The sequence below is a fragment of the Neltuma alba genome, unplaced genomic scaffold, assembly GCF_004799145.2.
Source record: "Neltuma alba isolate B1F8T4 unplaced genomic scaffold, ASM479914v2 tig00010245_pilon, whole genome shotgun sequence".
NCBI classification, from domain to species: domain Eukaryota; kingdom Viridiplantae; phylum Streptophyta; class Magnoliopsida; order Fabales; family Fabaceae; genus Neltuma; species Neltuma alba.
In genome coordinates this window covers 338,980-360,809 of record NW_021635173.1, presented here as the reverse complement: position 1 = coordinate 360,809, position 21,830 = coordinate 338,980, and the positions used below count along the sequence as shown (strand labels likewise).

The 21,830-nt window shown below is 34.1% G+C and overlaps 1 long non-coding RNA gene across 1 annotated transcript; it reads left to right on the top strand.

The window, feature by feature from the left end:
• The first annotated feature begins 276 nt into the window (after nt 1-276).
• On the top strand, nt 277-16,478 carry LOC114755250 (uncharacterized). Its single transcript, XR_003741291.1, has 3 exons — nt 277-288; nt 2,072-2,075; nt 16,325-16,478. It is a non-coding gene; the product is annotated as an uncharacterized LOC114755250 (long non-coding RNA).
• The last annotated feature ends 5,352 nt before the right edge of the window (nt 16,479-21,830 follow it).

Genomic DNA, 21,830 nt, shown 5'->3' with positions numbered 1-21,830 from the left:
CATGTTGATTTCTTTTCTATTATGGTAATATTTATTTAATCTCTTTCCTATTCTATCATGCAGGTTGTTATAAAATAGTTAATTTTTATTGTTGTGAGTAAAGGACTTTTTAATTTGGTATCAAAGCCAAGTTCTAATTATAGGTTCATCATGCTTCCACTTTGCCACTTTAATCAGTGGTGCATTGTGAGCAATCATTATTTGCCCTCCCAAGTTTTTCAATAGTACCTTATGGGTTGTGTTTTGGTAAGGAAAAAAAAAAAGCTTAATAAAAACTCTTTTGTTCTAGTTTTAACTTTTTCTATCATGGTTAATTCAATAGGTCAGGTTGATTTATTTTCTATTATGGTAGTGTTTAATAATCTCTTTCCTTGTTTATCATATAGGTTGTTATAAAATAGTTAAATTTCATTGTTGTGAGTAAAGGACTTTTTAACTTGGTATTAGAGTCAAATTTTAATCTAAGACCCGTGGGTTTTGAGTGTATTATGCTTCTATTATGCCATTAAATATATAATGTTCATGACAATATACAATCATCGTATATACACTTTCCTTTTTTTTTTTCCCCCCTTGTTTCTTTGTTTTGTTATGTACTTGCCTTTCCTCACGTTCTGCCCTTAAGTGGGGGAAGATGGTAAGCAAGTGACATATAAAAGTTGGCAAAAGAAGTCACCAATTGCTGAAAAACAATGTCTCTCACCCCTATAGTAATTGAGTACATTTTGAGAAAACGAGGCTAATGGAAGGAGGAATGACTTCCCTAATTGAGTAGGAGTGGGAAATTTTGATGAGCCTATTGAAAAACAAGCTAGGGCTGAATATATACCGAATCAGATTGAGTTAGGGCCAAACAAGCCTATTGTCTGGTCTAATCCAAGCTTAACCAAATACTAGACAAACTAGGTTTGGTCTTTCGGTTAAGGATTAGTCTCCTAGACTTAGTTCCTTTGGGTAAGGCTTAGGGTACAAGATTCGGTTAAGGTTTGGTCTCTCGGTTAAGCAACTGAATTGCATTAAAAAAAATCACAGGTAAAATTATACCATTAAAAGAATCAATGTGCAAAGAAATAAAATCAACGGCAAAATAACACCAAGCGTTTTATAAAAGGATGTGAAAATGTGAAAATTATTGCATAAAAAAAAGTTGTAAGATGACAAACCATACTAAGTGTTTTTTAATTTTGGCTTGAATGCATATGAGGCTCTCTACAAACTCTTCTTGATTACCTCGTTAGAGAATTTTTGATGGGTAAAATAATGTCGCCTAAAAGAAGGATATCAAAGACCAAAAAAATAATGTAGCCACTCTAATAGCTATGAAGTCAAGTTGTCTTATTTCTGTTTGATTATGTTTTGATTTTGGTTTATAAAAATTACTTATGAATATATAATTACCAAAAAGACATGAATTATTATTAAATACAATCATTTGGGGAGAGATTTTCGAAAAAGTATGGGAGGATAAATTGAAAAAAATTTAGTTGATAAAAATAAATCAGGATTTTTCAAATACATAAGCTACTCCTTGGTGTTTATCCTAAAAATATGGACGAAGAATGAAATCACAATTTACTGGGATTTCATAAAAATTATCCAAATTCATAATCACCTATTTAGATTTAAATAGGCTTATTTGAGCTTTAACTGCTTAACCAGACAGACACTTTAATAATCCATTTTAAAAGTTAAAATTGTGGCCTCCGCAAATTTTATCAAAACACCCAGATTTTATTAAATCAGTTATAAAATCCTCAACCAAACACCCATTGAACAATAACTCTGGTATAGGTTTTTTTAAAAGAAAACTAGGATTTTAACTTTTTCAATTATATCCAAAATCAATTCTATAAATTTATTACAACTAAACCTATTTTCAAAATCATAATTATAAAATCAATTTAGTATATTCTTCCATCGTCAAGCTTAATGGGTTTGAGTCTATTGGACTTTAATTTGCTAAATGTTGTTATTAAATATAAAACAAGATACAAAACCTATCGAGCCTCTTTACATTATAAATGCATTGTGCAATGAGGGAGCCCAAGCAAGAAAAACTTAAAAACAACAGCTATGTTGGGAACAAAAAGACGCTTGGATTCGAAAGTATGCCCAAACTCTGGCCAACAGTATCGAGACAGCCCAAAGCACATCTCTCTCTCCACCAACCATCTATGCACCAGTGCTCTAAGAACTTTAACTCTCTTGAACAAAGGTCATTCGCTCCATAAATCAACAGATTTCCAAACGTAAGATGCCATCACTCAGGAAATGCAAATGGTAGTTCATTAATAGAGTCACAAACGGTCAGATTCGCGAATCGATCACACAGATAGAGTCATTAACAGAGTCAAAGACTGCCAGAAGGAAAATCGATCAATCGAAAAATAGAGGTCCAGATCTAGTAATCTAACTACATACCTATATTCCAACACTACACAGCACACCACGGTTGAGCAATGTTGAAGAACTTGAGAACACCAGCGGCCACGCGAACGAAAGAAGAGATAGGGAGGACAACACCGATTTGGATTGGATAAAGGAAGTCGACGCAAATTGAACAAACTCCTGCCACACTGACGGAAGAAGAAAGAGAGCCCTTTTTCAAGTGTTCCGGTCGAGAGAAGACCCGAAGCATCAACGACAGTGATGGAGGGAGAAGAGCGGCCGGAGGGAAGAAGAGAAAGGAAGATTTGTTTTTGACGTATGCTGCGGTGACAGTGATAGAGGGAGAAGAGCCGGTGACAGCAATGGACGGAGACGCCGACGAGAGCAATGGACGAAGAGTTGAAGTACTGAGAGTGAGGGAGGTAGAACCATGGCCGAATGCATAAGCACTATCTATTTGAAGAGGAGAAGAGCTCGATCAAATGTGGGGGTAAAATTGATAGGTGAAAATTTCAATGCTCATTTAATGCAATCCTAACAGTAAATTGCATTTTCAATTGGTCAGAAGTTACTTTGCCCAGCATTTCCAAATTCCAATGAACGGCATTTCCCCTTATAAGTCAGTTAGTATAGAAGCCCATCTAGACAATTAAGGGTGTGTTTGGGATAGCAGTGGCAGAAATAACTTTTTTTCAATCTGAAAGTCAGATTGAGTAAAAGTTAGATAGAATAATGTGATTTATGTTTGGATTGGGTTTTTAAAAAAAGTCAGTTTGAAAAGCTGAAATTTGTTTGGATGATAAGTGTAAAGGTAAGTTTAGATGTAAAATGATTTAAAAGGATATGAATTCTATTAAATAGTATATATCTAATATTAGATATATATAATGTGACTATTTTTTAAGAAGTAAGGAAAATAAAAATGATTAAAAGTAAAGAAATTTAATTTATTATTAGAAAGAAATTATACATATAATGTGACCATTTTAAATAAAGTAATGAAAATAAAATTATTAAAAATAAGGAAATTTAATTTATTGTTATAAAGAAATTACATATATAATGTGACCATTTTAAAAGAAGTATTGAAAATAAAATTATTAAAAATTAAAAAATTTAAGTTATTATTAAAAGGAAATTGAAAAATAATAAAATACTTAATTAAATATATGTAATGGATAAATATATAAATTAGAAATCATACAAATATACTATTTTTAAACTAAATACATCAAATAACTAATTGAATGCTATGCTCAATACAAATTGGCCTCTGATTGTGTCACACACATGATTCATTTGTCTTGATCTAGGTAAATTTGAAGAGGATTTCTTACCAGCTTGATCATCATTGTTTTTATCAATTGTACTTTTAGATTGAGCTTGTATGAAATCTCTATCAGTTTCAGAATTTCTTTGGAGAAAATTATGTATAGCCGTTGTAACACAAACTACTTGGACTTGAGTTTTATACTTGTAATTTGGCATTTTCTCTAAGATGCGAAACTTATTCTTCCACACCCCAAAAGTCCTTTCTATAGTGTACCTCAAACTGCAATGGTAATAGTTGAAGATTTCGTTATAATTTTCAAATCCCAGTTGTCACCTGAAGTCTGGAAGGTGATAGCGCTCACATCTATACGGACCAAGATATCTTGGTGGAGTTGGATAGCCAGCGTCGACCAAATAATACTTCCCTAATAAATCATGAAATTATGTTGATATTGTGAAATTAATGCAAATATAAAATGAATTCGACATAATTAAAATTGAAGCTAATGAAAATATACCTTGAGTTGGATGAGGGAAATCCAAGACTAGAGTTGAGACACAAGTGTTAAATACACGAGCATCATGTGCAGTACCTTCCCATCCTGCCAACACAAAAGTAAAGCACATATCTCAGTCACATACAGCCATGACATTCTGTGTCGGATATCCCTTTCTCCTGATATATTTGTCTTGCTTCGAAAGACTCACTACACATCGTATATGAGTGCCATCAATTGCTCCTGTTGCATCATTGAAATATGGCGAATATCGTTTATCATTTTTTATTTTTGGGTGAGTTACAAAAAAACGTAGGACCGAGTGGTTTGATATATTCCCTGGATAGACTAAGGCAAGCCTGTAATACTCTATGAAAATGCCTGCTTACAGTTTCTCCTGAATATTGAAACCTTTCTTGAATCATCCTATTACATTGTCCATGACCAACTGTATTAAAAAACATACCAACAATTTCTTCCACTCATAGGCACTTAGAATTTTGTAAACCATATTCGACCAGTTTAGAGCATAATCGCATGAACATTTCTTTTTCCATACGAAACATGTCATAACACCGAACTTCATGATCTCACAAAATTTTTTGCACCCATAAATTACCTATTTGCTGATTAGTTCGTCGTGGCTCTTTGCATACATAAGGCATCACATATTGACTCACCAATACAGCTACCTTTTCATACTATGTTATCTCTTCATCTAAAAAGAAAATTAATTGAGATTGTTCATCTTCCTCCGACTCCTCTTGAGACTGTTCATCTTCCTCTATCCACTCAAACGTAAATTGATTGTTCCAATTTGTCATAGATAATGTCACCTATGAGTGTGGTTAAACTCAACTATAAGAATTTTTTTAAGTGACAAATAAATATTTTTAGGTCTGTGACAAATAAATATTTTTTTTGCTGTTAAACATGCAAACACATAAAAATTAGTCTAAAAACATTCATAAGCTGCAATTACCACTATAAACAACACATATAACTTAGAAACATTCAAAAACATTCATAATCAGTCAATAAGTTACATCATTTCATAGTTCCACAAATGTTAACTTAAAAACATATAATAACAACTCTGGTATGAGTTAGACAAAATAAAGTCATAACATGCATCCTAAAATATAGTTCAAACAGGGGGCTTCAGCCATGATGGTGGATCGTATGCCATATCCTGTAGCTATGCAACCAAGTATTCCGACTATCCTTTTAGTGAAACAACCATTTCCCGAACACTCTTGTGCAACAGAAGTCTTAAGCACTGGTTTCAAAAATAAGAGTTACTTGTAATTTCCTCAAGGCAGAGCACTATGGTCGTAACCTCAGAAATTGATACGTCCTTTATTTTGTTTAGAATTGCCGTTCTATCCTTAGATGCAGTAGCTATTTCACTAACTAAATCTATGATTTGTCTTGAGGCTGGAATTTTTCGCTTTTTCTGCCTACTAGACCCTTCACCTCTCTTCCTCTTCCTATGGCTTCCTGAACCATTAGGTGCAATATTTGCTGTTAAGTTCATGCCTGCCATCTCATCCGTAACTCCTACACTAGCACCTCCAAGATCTTCTTCGCTATCTCCTGATCCTTCAAGTAGAACTATATCAACTCTATACATATTCTCTTCGTCATCCTCTTGTGTTTGAGGTTGGGTTAAAGATGGTGCCAACATATCCTCTCCAGATGCTATCACACCCTTGAATATCGTGTTTAATTCATGAGCAAACTTTAACCCCAGGTACCTAAACTTTTCATACTGGGGATTCTCCTGCAAGAATACAATCAACAAAAATGAAAGCCTATAACAAGTAATAACACAGTTCATAACTCAAGATTAACAATTATATACCAGTTTTTTCTTCTCCCACCACTCATTTGTTGCCACCACTGTATTGTTTGTAGGGTCTCAACCTACACCAGTCTCTTTGGTTAAATCAACCCATGTCCTCCAATCCTTCCTCAAGCTATTGAGCCTATTTTTCAATTGCTTTCTCTCATATGATTTTCCTGTTTTTGCATTGAATGCAGAGTGAATGTTGTTCCACCTAGGCTTTGAAAATGATGTTCCTTGACGATTTTCCAGTAGATTTTCTCCATGCATTCTTTAAGTAACACCTATGTGGTGCTTGTATCCCATGTTGCCTTACCTTTTTCTTTGTTCATAATTCTATTGAAAAATGTCAATCAAGAATGCAAAAGGGAGTTATAATGAACCAGAGCACTTTTCTTCCAACAATGCAGAAATATTATACAAATTCAACAATCTTAAATGAGAAGCATTTTACAAACAACTTCTCGAGGGGGGACACCTAAAAAGATGTCATCCTTTGGTCAAGTTTCAAAATTCCTTTTATGTTTCTTTTGTAAATAAATATGAGAGGAAATATCTAATATATATAATATTTATAAATTATAACCTCAGAATCATATAGATTTAGGTTTGTAAAACATACTTATCAACAGTAAGCATCATTGATGAATATATACGCCACTTTTTAGAAACACCAATCCTCAGATTTTCAAACTGAAAAGTGCCAATTTTTCGGAGCTTGTCGCAAATAATTAATAGGAAAGGGGTAGTAGTTTGACAAAACAACAAGTCATTAATAGAAACACAAAACTACAAATAAATAGCAACACAGATCTTCAAATTTTCAAACTAAAATGCGCCAACCAGTTGAGCTTGTTGTAAATAACTAATAGGAAAGACAGACTAAAGACACAAAACCTCCTTCGTTTAATAGCTATGGAAGAAACAGGAAAGGGGTAGTCAGTTCTTCCTCCTACGGTACTACCAAGTTCGACAGGTAGGCCACATTAATCGAAAGAACATCAAATCAAGAGCAAGAACATCATATTAACACTCCTAAATCAATAACAGCTATGGGTTCAAAAATTCTAGCAATGGCAGCCAAGAACAAGAATCAAAGACGAGCAGATCTGGGACCAAAAACACGTATCTCTTACCAGGTGAACAAACGAGACTCTAACCACTGTGGATCAAGAGCAGATGCGATCCAGCGGCAGTGACAACGGAAGGCGATGCTGGCTTGTAACTGAACAGAGGAAGAAGAAGAACAACTGAACAAGCTGGAAGAACTGAATGACAGACCACAGTCCACTCACTCCCACACAAGAACCAGAACTGATGAGACGGTAGAACACGGCAGAGACACGGTGGGAGACGGCGGCGACAATAGACGGTGATGCTGGCTTGCAACCGAACTGAGGAGGAAGAAGAACAATTGAACCAATTAGAAGAACTGAATGAATGACCACAGTCCACCCACTCACACAAGAACTAAAACTGATGAGACGGTGGAACACAGCAGGAGACGACGGGCGCATGGCGGGGATATGGCAGAAGACGTTGCGAGGCTCCCGTTTAGCTTCAGATCGTGTTTCAAAATGAGTGTGTGTTGTTTTCCTTTTTTAGCTGAGGTAAGAGAAAAATCATGCAGGAGGGTCAGGTAGGTAAAAAAATTTAACACCCTAATAAAATATTCCAACGGTTTTCTCAACACAGCAGCGTCCAAAAAAAAAAAGCACAGAAAAATAGCTTCTCCAGAAGTCCATCTGCGCCTCAGAAGTCAGATTGGCCCAACGTGGATCCAAACATGTTAGAAACATAGCCACATTAAAAGTTAGATGGGGATGCACGTTTGGGGGCCCAAACGTGACCCCAAACGAGCCTTAATTACACCACAATAAGCCACAAATCTCAGTTTCACACTTTCCCATGTGTTTTTGCCATCAGCAACGGAAATCCAAATGTGGCCATAATGTGTCACAACATCTACACCCTTTTAACGTGTTAGAATAGACCTAGGTACTCCATACCAGTAATAATAACAAGGTGGAGTCTAATGCAGGTTGATCATGAAGCTAGGTCGAAGCTGATAAGAGGAGCTGACTACTAACAAACGAGTTATGTGCATAACAAAGAAAAAGGAAAATAACAAAACGACACAAAAGAAGATGAACTTAGAAGCGCAAACACACACAAAAAATTATATGAAAAACAAAAAGGAACCTAAGAGCACCAAATAAAAGAAGCAGGGGGCCTGAAAGTGCGATTAAACCCAAATTGGGTTTCTTACTCCCAATCCAGCAAGAGGTAAGGAACAAGGCGACCCGTTAAATGAAGATAGGAAGATGATAACAAAAAGGTAACCAAATCCTTTGCTTTTAAAAGGCAGTAGAATCTGGACAGATTTGAGGAAGAAAGGTGAAGGGGGTTTATGATGGTGGAGAAAGAAAACTGAAAGAAGTCCACAAGACGGCATGGTACGAGATGAACTTGATCACGTAGCAACTCTTCACTTCAAAAGAGATAGGTTAACCGACAAAGAGATCAATGATAGAGTAAAGTAGGGAGTCGCAATCGATGAAGAGGTGATGAACTCCAAGCCAGCGACGGGGATTTGATTGACAGCTAACGTTAATGCCTCTGCATTTCTTCATGCTTCTCCTCTGCTACAGGTGTTGCTTCTTTTTCTTCTTCGAATTGCTAAAGAGGAACCGGAAAACCCCACCTTTCCTTTTTCTTTTGTTGGACAAAACTTACTTTACAAATTATTTGATGTTTGCTTGTGGGATGTTCTTTGAAGGAGCTATCCGAAACAAACAACGACGGTGAAGCAGCGGATGCTTGACTGGACTGAGCTTGGTGGACGATAATGGCACTAAAGTTGACGGATTCGAATCTCCAAACTGAACGGTAAACATATTTCGCACGTGGTTTCTTTTTTGCCACTTTTTTCTTTGTTCGACTTTTCCTGATATGCATATTGGATGTATGTTTCCCACACATCCCTTCTCTCTGAAATCAAAGCAGTCATTTTTATTTACTATTTATCTCCCAACTCTTGCTAATCTCTAGTACTTCTCCAGATATGTTTCTTGATATCTTAGTTTGATATGATACTCTCAATCTTATTGATGCTTGCAAGCTGTCTACTCGTAAGTCACAAATTACTTATCCCAGCAACCTTATTATATTTGTTCCTTTTTTTTTTTTGGCTATTTCGTTGCTGAATGGATTGTTTTCCTGTGCTATGAGCCTGTCAGTGTACTAAAATTGATGTGAGGAAACTATTTTTTCCTTAAAAAAAAAAACCACAGACTTCTTCTCCTATTGTTCATTGGTTGGGAGGGTTTTTAATTTCTTTGTTGTTTTGGTTTTTTATTCTATTTTTTAATAATCTTCCGTAACAAGGGCAAAACATCCTTTCAATTAATTTAATAGTTCTAGATTTTTTTTTGTGCCAGGTCTAGCGGTTTTATTATTTGAGGCACTAAATCTATATCTATATTTGATATGACAAGAAAGATCTACTAAAACAGAGCTTGATCTTTTTATGGGCTGTCAAAGAAGAGATGCTGGCAATGAAATGGGGCTAGATCAGATGGTTATGGGCCTACTATTTAGATCTACCTCACCAAATGTAATTAAATCTTAGCTCTCAATTAGGGGGGGAAAAAACTTACCTCTCAAGTGGTGAATAGAATTGCAAGCTTGTTGTGCCCATAAGGAATGATTTGCGAATGTGGGAAACTTGATATTGGTTTAAAGGCTCGCAAAGCTATTGTAATCATTCTCGCATGCCTTGTGCTTTTTAGAATTGCATATGTGGCTTATTTGGGAAATGACAGTTTTTTAATGCAAATAGATGTATTCCATTTAGTATTTGAGCTTTTATTTGATGCACTCCGCTAATTGAGAATTAAATCATTGATTTCTGCTTCAGAAGAAGCTGGATTACTCATAGTAGACATTAAGCTTGATATACTCTGATATATGTAGGGAAGGAGCTTCTACTTAGGTATGCAATTTTGAGTCTAATCATCCCTAATCTCGTCGGCTAGATAAATACACTAATGAGCTTTAATCCCTAAGAAATAAACTTTCAAATGTAAATTTATCATTCACTTGATTTTGGAAACCTTAGAAAAATTCTTTCTTTATGATCATGTTGCTTCAATGGATCTCATGAGTTATCAAGTTGCATGAGGCATGTGTCATGGGAGGAGAACAAATTGTGATATATACATAAGCTATTTCCTTTTCCCCATTTTCATTGTTTTCTTAATTTTATTCATTTTTTTGATAGCCTTAATTTTGTTCATTTACATTGTTTTTTAATTTCAGGTTTTAGCTAGCCAGACTTAGATGTGCATAATTCTTGAGTTTATCATGGGAGGAGAACAAAATGATAAAATTGTAAGACTGTTTTTTCACTTCTTATGCCATAGATTATTCTAGGTTGATTCTTCATTGATTGTAATTTAAGTCTGACCATTTTAAGCTAAAAACATTGACGTGATGACTTTCTGATTATACGATAAAGATTAGATGTATTCATGGTTTATGCATACATGTACGCGCGTACACATTTATTTTCATATTTCATGTTTCTATATGTCACACCCTGATAATTTTATTCTAACTGATGAATGATTTGTGACTGACTAAGGCCAAGTAGTATAGTAGACTGGTAGAGGATCCAGGCTATGAGGAAAAATCAGGATAGGGACATAACGGTCATTTCTGAAAAGATCAGTTAAGAAAGGGCAGTATTGGAAATAATGTCCAAATTTCCTGAAAAATTCCCAGAAAATTATGAAAAATAGAAAGGAGGGTACCGAATAATGTTTGAGGCTTAGAAGATGAATATGAGATTAAAAATAATTTATCAGGAAATTATATGTAATTATTGGAATTTTTGGCTAATTAAGGAAAATTAGCCAATTTCCATTATTTAAAATATATAGAGGCCTCAAAAATTCAAGGAAAAATATGGATAAATTATGTGACATATTATCCTAATTTATAAAATTATTTCCCACCTTTGGATGTACAGAGGTTAGCTTAAAGAATATTTACTACCGAATTATTATCGGTAGAATAGTGATTTTTGACAGAATAAAATTTAGAAAATTATAGAGGGAGATAGAACTTGAGAAAAATCATGGATTACCCTTGGAATGAGGGGAATTTAATGAGGTGTTGAAATCGGAATTTTGTGACAGTAAATTGGACAGGATTAGTAAGTGATTAAGGTTAGCTACCCTAATTAGTTAGTGATTAGTTATGATAATTGAAGGATGATTAATTATGGGTAATCATGTTGATTAAGTATTGATTAAAGCTTAATCATATTGATTAGAGAATGATTAATGATTAATCATATTGATTAGAAAATGATTAATCATGTTAATTAAGGAATGAATAATGGTTAATCATATTGATTAGAGAATGATTAATGATTAATCATATTGATTAGAAAATGATTAATCATGTTAATTAAGGAATGAATAATGGTTAATCATGTTGATTAGAGAATGATTAATGGTTAATCCAAAAAAGGGATTAGTGATTTAATCTTAAAGGATTATGACTATGTGACTTGAGGACCTTAATTAAGTATTGGATTAAGGACTAAGGGTTAGTGATTAACCAAGGAAGCATGATTAATCATGGGTTAAGGAAGAATTCCAAGACCTTACTTGAGGATTAAGGCTTGGTCAAACCAAGGTCAAAGGTTTAGGAAAGGTATACAGAAATTATAAATTGAAAGATACAAGGGTAGCATTATATTGAGAAAGAATGGTATACTGGATATGGAATTTACCATACCCTTACTGTATGGTTGATAGGCAACTCTTCTGGAAACCTAGGAGGATCTCCAGCAAGGGATCAAGGAGGAAACGTTAAGCAAGGAATTGAGGTAGCGTGAACTGCAATTATTTTGTTGATCTGCATTTGATGTATCTGCTATGTGTGTTTATGTGCCATGAGAATGTTATGTACAGATGATGTGAACTCCTTGCAATGTATGCCTTGGCTCTTGCATGATTGAGTTTTGACCAGAATGATTATATGCTCCATGATATGATGACATGGATACAGAATGATTATAGCATGGCATAAAGACTAGAAATGTTATCTTACTGCATGTAGCATGACATCTTATGCATGTTGACTTGATGGTTGTATGTTCAATGCTACTGGGATTTCTATGAAATCTCATTCCTCCTATAACATGATATCCTAGGTGCCACTACTGCTAAGGAGAAAGGAAAGGAAATAGTCATGGCTTGAAGAAGTTATGAATTATGTAATGTATTATACGGTTTTGAACCTTTCTCTTTCAAGCCATGTAAGCATACTATGTTCATAAATACATGATATGATACCCTTTTTGGAATGTATATTAATGATAGAGTAGCTTTATAAGTGATTATGGTATGATTATAGTGAAAAACGAAATGCTGTCAAAATTAGTGAAAAAAGGGGATAAAAATGGTCTAGATTTGACCAAACTTTGACCAACGAAGACCCTGGTCAAATGGTTGACTTTTTCCCTGAAATTTTGTATGCAAATAGATCTTATTTTTCCCTTTAAAATGAGTGGTAAAGCATCACAATCGGAGCTCTGTGTAAGAAGTTATGCTTTTCCGAAGTTAGGCAAAAATCCTGGAAAATAGAAAAATGACCAAATGAACAGTACTTTTCGAAATTGAAAACGAATGCGTTTCTGATTAAAGCGGAACCTGAGGTCATTTTTCCTTGATAGATGATGTTAAGAGCTTCGAGTGAGACTTGGAACGACCTCGTTTCGATTTTTCTAGAATTAGTTATGATTTTTCAAAGTTATGCCAAGTTTAAGGTTACGGTGAATAGTAATGCGGGAAAAGAAATTTTCAAATTCAGGTTTTTCAACCCGGTAACCTTAGATTGCGCTTCCGAATGTCTTAACTTGGCACAACATAAGGTTGTAAACGTAAGGTGTTACACTATACCTCTTCTAGATGTTTAGGTTCAGCCGGGGAAGCTTTCAGAAAATGGATCCAACCACTACTTTCAACAACCAGTAGATGCTTCTACTTATTGTCACGATAAGCCTAAACTTGAGGATTAGTTCATTTAACTTGTTTGACGTGGTTTGACACCCCAACTAGCATTTTAACAATGTTAAGCGGAAAAGAAGCTAAATAATATTTTCTCTAACTTGGTTCATTCATATTTTGTCTTGATATACTACCTCCGGTCCTAATTATAAGAGTCAGTTGACTAATTTGAAGAGATTAAGGAAGTAAGCTGAGTTAGCTATTTGTTCTAAATAGGTGTTTTCTTTCCTAAAATATCCTTGCTAATCAAGTGTATTAACTAAAACTATAATTATTAGAAGGACTATCTTAGAAAAAATTGAGTAAACATGAGAGACAAAGTGGATTGTGGTCTTATATTTAGGATCAAAATAAAAGTCAAATGGAGTCTTACAGTGTTATTAAAATCATGCAATTTGGGATACGAATCGCACGATTCGTTACAGAAAATACACTGGGAGATACGAATCTCCTAGTGTATCTTAAGGGCGTCTGAATCGAGCCCTAAATCACGTGATTCACATCAGAATCACGTGAATCGCGCGACTTCGACGGATCGCACGATTCTAGGCAATGTTAGGTCACGCAGATTTGACTCGGACCTGTGCGTGACCCGACACGATGAAACCGTTGTTTTACCTTTTTTTTTTGAATTTTTGCTTTTTTTGGGTTATATAAGGAAGGAAACTACCCAACCCTATTTTTTTTTTATTCCCCTGCTCTTTCTTTTCACGTTTTACTCTCTATCTTGTGCCCCACGCTTCTTTTCTTCTCTTCTATTGGTTCCTGGCAGAAATTTGGAAGCTTTCAAGTTTGAATATTGAAGTCTCGAGTCTCCTCTTTTGTTGGTTCTTTCTCTTCTCTTCTATTCTGTGGTGTTTTTCTTCCTCTATTTTTTTATTGGATATTATATTGGTGGGAAAAATGAGTCAGAATTAGAATAAGAAAAAAAGGGAAGCTGACATTACATGGAAACATTGTGAAAGTGTTCCTCCCCATAGACTTATAGTTAAATGCAAATACTGTTCACATCGATGTTGGGGTGGGGTAGCCAAGATGAAACATCATTTGGCAGGAACCAGAGAAAATGTGAGTCCATGTACAAGTGTTCCCGATGAAGCTAAAAAGTTGTTTGTTAAAATGCTAGAAAATAAAGAAAAAAAATAAAGATGCTATTAGTGTTGAAATATTTGAAAAAGCAACTGCTCAAGATGCTAAGGGGAAGGAAGGGACATCAAAAACTAGCAAACAAAAAACAATGAATGAGATGGTAAAAGATAGAGATTTAGTAATTCAAGATATTTGTAAATGCATCTATGGTAATGCTTTACCATTCAATTTGGTAAGAAGTCTATTGTTTATTCAAATGTTAAAATCTGTTGGTGAATATGGTAGGGGTTTGAAACCTCCAAGTTATCATGAGGTGAGAGTTTCTCATTTGAAAAAAGCTGTTGATAAAATTCAAAAAAGTTTAGTGAAGTATAAGAAGGAATAGGAGAAATAGGGTTGTACTTTGATGCGTGATGGTTGGATCGATGGTAAAGGGAGGTCTCTTACTAATTTTTTAGTTAATAGTCCTGGTGGGATAGTCTTCTAAAGTCAGTGGACACAAGTAGTGTGATTAAAGATGCTAAACAAATGTTTGAATTACTAGACAATATGGTTGAGGAAATTGGAGAGGATATGTGGTGCAAGTTGTGACAGATGGTGCCTCAAATCTCGTGGTAGCAGGGAAGATGTTAGAAGAGAAGAGAAAAAAAATTATTTTGGTCTCCTTGTGCAGCTCACTGCCTTGATTTAGTCCTTGAAGACATTGGGCAACTTCCGGTATTTTATAATACCATCACCAATGCAAAGAAAATAACAACATTCATTTATAGGCATACATGGGTTTTGAACTTGTATAGAAAATATTCCAAGGGAAGAGAATTAGCTAGACCAGCAGTGACAAGATTTGCAACAGATTATCTTACACTAAGTTGCATATTCCGGCAAAAGAATGCTCTTCGAACCATGTTTGCTTCAGATGATTAGGTTTCTGGTTCTTTTGCTAGTAAAAGTGAGGGCAAGCAAGTGGCAGGCATGATTTTTGGGGATTCTAGATTTTGGAGTTCCATCAAATATTGCTTAAAGTGTGTGAGTCCACTTATAAAAGTTTTGAGACTTGTAGATGGTGACTCTAAACCTGCTATGCCATATATTTATGAAGCAATAGATAGGGCCAAAGAAGAGATTGCTGACAATTTTGAAAAGAAGGAATCAAGGTATAAAAAGATATGGAAGATTATTGATACTCGTTGGAATTTGCAACTACATAGACCCCTCCATACGGCTGCCTACTTTCTTAATCTTAAGTAAGTTTTATACAATTTGAAGTTTAAAATTTAAATATTTATTATTTAATTGTATACTAGAAAAAGATAACTTATTCATTATTTTTTTAGGTTCCATTATGATGAAAAATTTAACACTGATCAAGAAGTTTATTTTTGGTTTATATGAAACTATTGAGAGAATGATTCCGGATAGAAAGACAAGATTTTTAGTTGATCAACAACTCGAGGCATTCAAGTCTGCTAAGGGACTTTTTGGAAGGAGCATGGCAATAGATACTAGAAACAAAAAGCAACCTGGTATTATTCTCTAGTCTATACTATTTATAAGAATTTAATTTTTAACCTTAATAATAAATCTGAATTTTGAAAAACTTCCTAATTATTATTATTTTTTTTAGCTCTTTGGTGGGAAAGTTATGGAGGAGAAGGTAAGGAGTTACAAAAGATAGCTATGAGAATTTTGAGTCTCACATGTAGTGCTACTGGATGTGAAAGAAATTGGAGCACATTTGATCAAATCCATATTAAGCGAAGGAATCACTTAGAACAACAAAGGTTAAATGCACTTGTATTTGTCAAGTATAACCTTCAACTTGAGATGAGACAAAATATTAGAGAGGAAAAGGGAGAGACATATGATCCCATTTGTTTATCAGATATTGAATCTGATGATAAGTGGATCACTGAAAAGGAAAACCCGTGCTTGCTAGTAGATGGGTCATGGATAGACATACATGAGAGTTTCACTCTTGATGAAGGAGCTCCAAGCAAGAAAAGGAAAAGCGGTATAACATTTTAAAACTAAATTTAAGTTGATTTTAGTTTAAATATATATCATCATACTTATTAAGTTTTTTTTCCCCTTAGGTCCAAGAAATTTGAATGCCAAAACCAATAGCAAGGGGAAAGCTATAGTAGAACAAGAGAATGAGAATGAAGATAATGTTGAAGATGGGGAAGAAGAGGATGATGAAGAAGTGACATTGTTAATGGAGGATGATCATGAATTGAGTGACATTGATCTTGGAGATGATGAATGATGAATTGAATTTTATGTTTATTGACTTTAGTCTTTTTAAGTTAGGAGTTTGAATTTTGAATGGATTTTGGGGACTATTTATCTTTAAAATTTCATATATTGGTTATTTTATTTTTTTTGGGCAGTGTATAGCACCTAATATTTACAAACTTTTAATATTTTTTTAAGTGAAAATTACTTATACATTATCTGTAACATCTAAATTTTTGAGCCTAGAAGTACCAGAAATAGCCTAAATTGGATAGGCTACTAGACCCCTTTTGAGTTGAAGTCCTAAAGATGATAAAAGAAGTCAAAGCAGTTTTAGGGACTAAACTGCAAAGTAAAAGTTTTCAGGGGCTCAAGTATAATTAAAGCTAGAGGCTCCAGTAAAGTCTCAAAGGCCCAGAGAAAGAAAAGAGACTAGATATAGGCTAAAGGTTAAGTTAGAAATCTCAAAGAGAGGATTATATGAAGTTAAATCCAAGTAGGGACTAAACCGTAAATTCAAAAAGTTATAACCAACAGGGGTAAAAATGGAAGAGTATACAGAGAATTCCAAGAAAATCCCAAAAAATGGGAAATAATATTCTGAGGCTCTTTTGTAAAGAGAAAAGACGAAAATACCCCTGAAGTAGCTTAAATAGAATTTATAAGGTTATGGCCAGTAAAAAGTACATTGTTTAAGGTAATTATTTAAAATAGTAAGAGACCTCAAAAATGTATAAAACAATGAGGTTAAATGGTTGAAAGGTTGTACTAATTTATAAAATTAGTCCCACAACCAAAAGGTCAGTGGAGTGGCTTTAATAAATTAAAAAGCCGATTATGGCGATAAAAGGGCATTTCAATAAATGAATTTTGTGCAAGGCTTAAAGGGAGTGTTGTAGCCTAAGAAAATTCATAGATATTCTTGAAAATTAAAGAGAATTTATGGAATAGATAGAAGAATTTTCTGAGCTCCGGAAGGCTATAAAGAAAGTTGGAGAAACGTGGGCCAAGTAAATTCAGAGGAAACTTAAGAATTAAGTTTTGATCCAACGACTAGGATCTAATCTCCCTTCTCCTCCACCACCTTTGTGACACTTGGCACCTTCTAGAAGAATGAGGTAAGCATAGTGCAAGAAAGTGATGCAATGATGATGCAAAAGTCCACTTGAACTTCCAAGATTGCCCTTACTCCTTCTTCTAGCTACCAAGGACATTTTGGTCCATTCAAGCCAAATTTTTGGCTATAAATAGACCCTCCCTCCTTCACATTTTCAGCCAAGTTTAAGAATACTAGGGGAAACTCTTGCAATTTTGATTCTTGAAGCTTAAATCAAGAGGAAGACACCTACTTTGATCAACCAAGTTTAGATCTAAGGTTAGTAAGTTGTTTCCTCTTGTTTCTTGCTTTGAATCTTTGGTTTTTATGGTTGAAAAGTTTGGTTTCCCTTATGGCAAGGTGCTGGCCAAAATTAATAAGAGTTAAGGGAGGATGATTTTGATGTTAAACTTGGTTAGAACACATTGATTAAAGGTTGTTTCAAGTGGATCTATGTGGAAATTGAAAGGATTATGTGATGATTTGATGCCTGTTTAGAATAAGTTACTCTTTGTATCTGATTTTGAAATTCGGCATGATTAAAGTACACTCTGTAAGATTTAAATCCATGGGTAGAACACTTCATTTGGATATGTGTACGATTTATGGTGATTTTTCAAAGTTAGGGTTGTAAATCTGGAAACAGTGTTGAACTTTTGGAAGAGTGTCGAGTTCTGTACGATTCTGGTACTGTTCAGCATAGAATTGGTTCCTGAAACTATTTTTTCTTTAAATTTAACTTAAGGATATTTCAGTGAGACTTGGAACCACTCAATTTTGATTTTTCTAGAATTAATTATGAATTTTCAAAGTTGAGCAAAAATTCTGGAGTTTCTGCGTGAACAGTACTCGCGAACCAAAATTTTCAGATTTGATATTCTTGAATCTAAGGCCATCTAAAGTGGTCCTAATTGACAAGAAATAGATCTTAAGGATGGAAAATGATGATATTTATGTTAGAAAAGCTAGAAAGGAAACCCTAAAAGCAAGAGAAAGGGTTGAGGTTCAAGAGAGCTAGTCTTGAACTTTATGTAATCTAGAGGTCTTAATGGATTGTATGATCAATGTGACTATGTTTAGGACCTTTGGAGTATCCAAGAGGATGTTTAGTGATGTTGACTGAATGCCCATATGGTTGGAAAGTCAAGGGAGTCAAAGGAAGAGTAAGAGGAAAGCTTGAGGTGCAAGGTAGTGAACTTACCTATTGTCATTGCTTGATGTTGTATGCTTGTGTGTTGCCGTGTACATGTTATTGAATGTTATTTTGACATGTTTTAGCTATTTTAATTTCTATTCATGATGAGTAGACTATGTCTCCATATCCATGCATCAAGAAGTTAGCTTTGAGCATGCTAATATGTCACTAGTTAACAAGAGAATAAACAAGTTACGTGTAGTGCATTAGCATCCATCTAGCATGATTAATATGGTATTGTTGGCTACTGAGATTCCCCCGAATCTCACCCCTCCCTAACCAACCATTTAGGTCAATCAACGATGGGCACTAATGGCATGAGAAGCAAGGAGAAGAAAGCGAACATTATTGACGTTAATGATTGAGATCATGTTCAATGTATAATTCTCCTATGTTGTAAATTTATGTTATGAATGCCATCAATTAAGTGTATGGGTTTATAATGTTTATAGCATGAATAAAAGTGCATGAGTATGAATGGAAAAGAGTAAGCCCATGTTATGTATGTCAAAGAAATTAAAAGAATTAATGTAAAAATTAATTAAGGGATAAAACGTAGGTCCTGCAGTAGTTAGTTTTAGACTTCAGTTTGACCTATCAAACGAATGAGTTAAGTCACGAGTTTTGGCAGACTCATAGTACATATCCCAAGCTTTAAAATGAGATGCAAATCACCTCTTTTGGATGTGTACATAACGAGATATGAATTTCCAAAGTTTAGGCACAGAATCTGAAAAGTCCAGATTTTACCAATAAACAGTAATCGTTATCCAATAAACTGTATGAATTGGGTAATAATAAGTACAATTGGGTATTTTTTCCTTAAAGAGCATTGAAAGATCTTTCTGTAGAATGTTAGAACACCTCCATATGATTTTTGTAGAATTAGTTAAGATTTTTCAAAGACCTGAAATTTGCACAGTGAACAGTAATTTCGAAAAAGTAACGTCCTAAATGAGATTTTGATATCAAGACCATCCAATATGGTCAAAAAGGATTCTAAATGGGTTCTAGGATATTATATAAGTAAGGTGTGACATTATCCTTAATAATTGTTCATGAATCTTACGATTCACGATACGGTACGATTCAAGATTCATAAAACCGGCTTTCCAATACACGATTTGTATCCCGATTTGATAACCATGGAGTCTTATATTAAGGACCGGAGGTAGTAGTTTTGAGATATTCTAAAATATTGTTTTGGATCCAATACATAAGGTGTAGGTTGGGACTTAGGTACAGCCATTGCAAATGTTCTAGCCTTGTAAGTTTTACCATGAATTTATGTTAGTTTTTAATTGTTTATTATGTCGAGTAAAATTCAAGTGTTCTTAAATAATCTCGTATTATCCCTCAATTTCTTCACAAATCTTTTTAGGTATATGATGGGAGCGACCTCTTCTTAATGCCAATAAAGAAAGTGGAACTCCTTCCATTGTTAAGAATCTGCATATTTTCAGGTTATGGTCAGGAGCTCATTATCATGTTATAGGTTTTTGTCATAAATGAAATCTGAGTGTCAGCTTTTTCGAATCTTTCGGCATCGATGGCCTTCATTTTTCTTCTATTTCACTGTTGCAACAAAATAAGTAGGATGGATTGACAACTTAGTTAGCTATACTAATATTTAACTTGTGTATGGTTGGAGACAGGATGGCTGTTGTTAGCAAGAGTGGTGGCAGTAACATTCTGTGTAATTTTGGCTGCCTCATTGGTAGCAAGACTTGGTTCAATTCCCATGGCTGCATTTCAAACTTGCCACCACGTGTTGTTGCTTTACAGTTAAGCCATTTGGTCCTTTTTCTATTGGTTTTGTTATATACATATTTACATATATTACCCCAATCCTTAATATAATACCTAATTGATTAATTTGAAAAAATTAAAAAAACTGAAAAATCACTTAATTATAGCATATGTTACATAATTTTTTAAAAATACTTATGAGTCATTGTACTATATATCAGCTTATAAGTTAGACAAATTAGTTTAGAAAAAAAAATGATAAATATAGTATTTTAAAGTAATTTATTTATTTATTTTTTATTTTTTCAAATTAGTCAACTAATTTTCATATTAATAACTAGAGGTAGTATATATGTTTATGTTGATATCATTTTAGTTTTGTTGTTACTAGGGCTAAAAACATAATGGATGAAATTATTAGGTTCACCCTTTAGACTTTAGTGTCAGCCCATTAACAAAGAGGACAAAAAAGAGAGAGATGGAGTTAGGGGTTGGACCAGTTGGACTAATAAGCTCTTCTATCTTGTCGAGTTTTTCTAGCCTGATGATCACTAGGTTCCCCACGGGACAGGACTAGTAGCTTAATAGTCAAACTGGACCAGACCATGGGCTCCTAACAAGTCTAACCTTGACTGGTCGATATTCAATAGTAGTTCCTGCTAGCTTATTTATTTGGTCATATATATATATAGATATATAATTTTATAGTTTTGAATTATGTGCTGTTGAATTTTGTTTAGTGGTGGCTACTAGTTTATTAGCATAGGATGAAAGATTCATAGGGAAAAAAATGCCTCCATTGGAGGTGATAATTCTTATTGTTTGAATTTGGATTTTGTTATGAAGTTATGATGAGTTTATGATCTAATTTATGTTTCTGTTATGTATTGAAAATTATGCTTGTATATTTTGATTGAATTAGGGGCCGATATGAAGTGAAAATGTTGCTGAGGGGCCAAATGGTTAATTTATACCCTTTATTTACATTGTTTTGTTATAACAATACCCTTCATGTACATTGTCATTATAATCTTTTTCTTTATTTTTAATTGAACTTGATTATGTAAGGCCGTTTTAGAAACAAATGAAATTGGTATGTGCAGATTTTTTCAGTTGGTAATTGTAAAACTAAAATTTGTCATATGTTGGGATTGTAAAAGTTGTGTTTTGTATTATAGTGTGATCATAATTGTCTTTTTATCCCTTGTTTTTTGGGCTCCTCCATCCTTCTTTCATGTCTTTTTATTTGTCAAGCATTAGTTTTCTTATAGTCTATGTACTGTTATTTTTTATGGACTAATATGCAGGTTTATTGAATATATTATTATTTATTTACTATTCATTTATTTACCTCTATTTCTTTGTAAGTTTGCACATACTT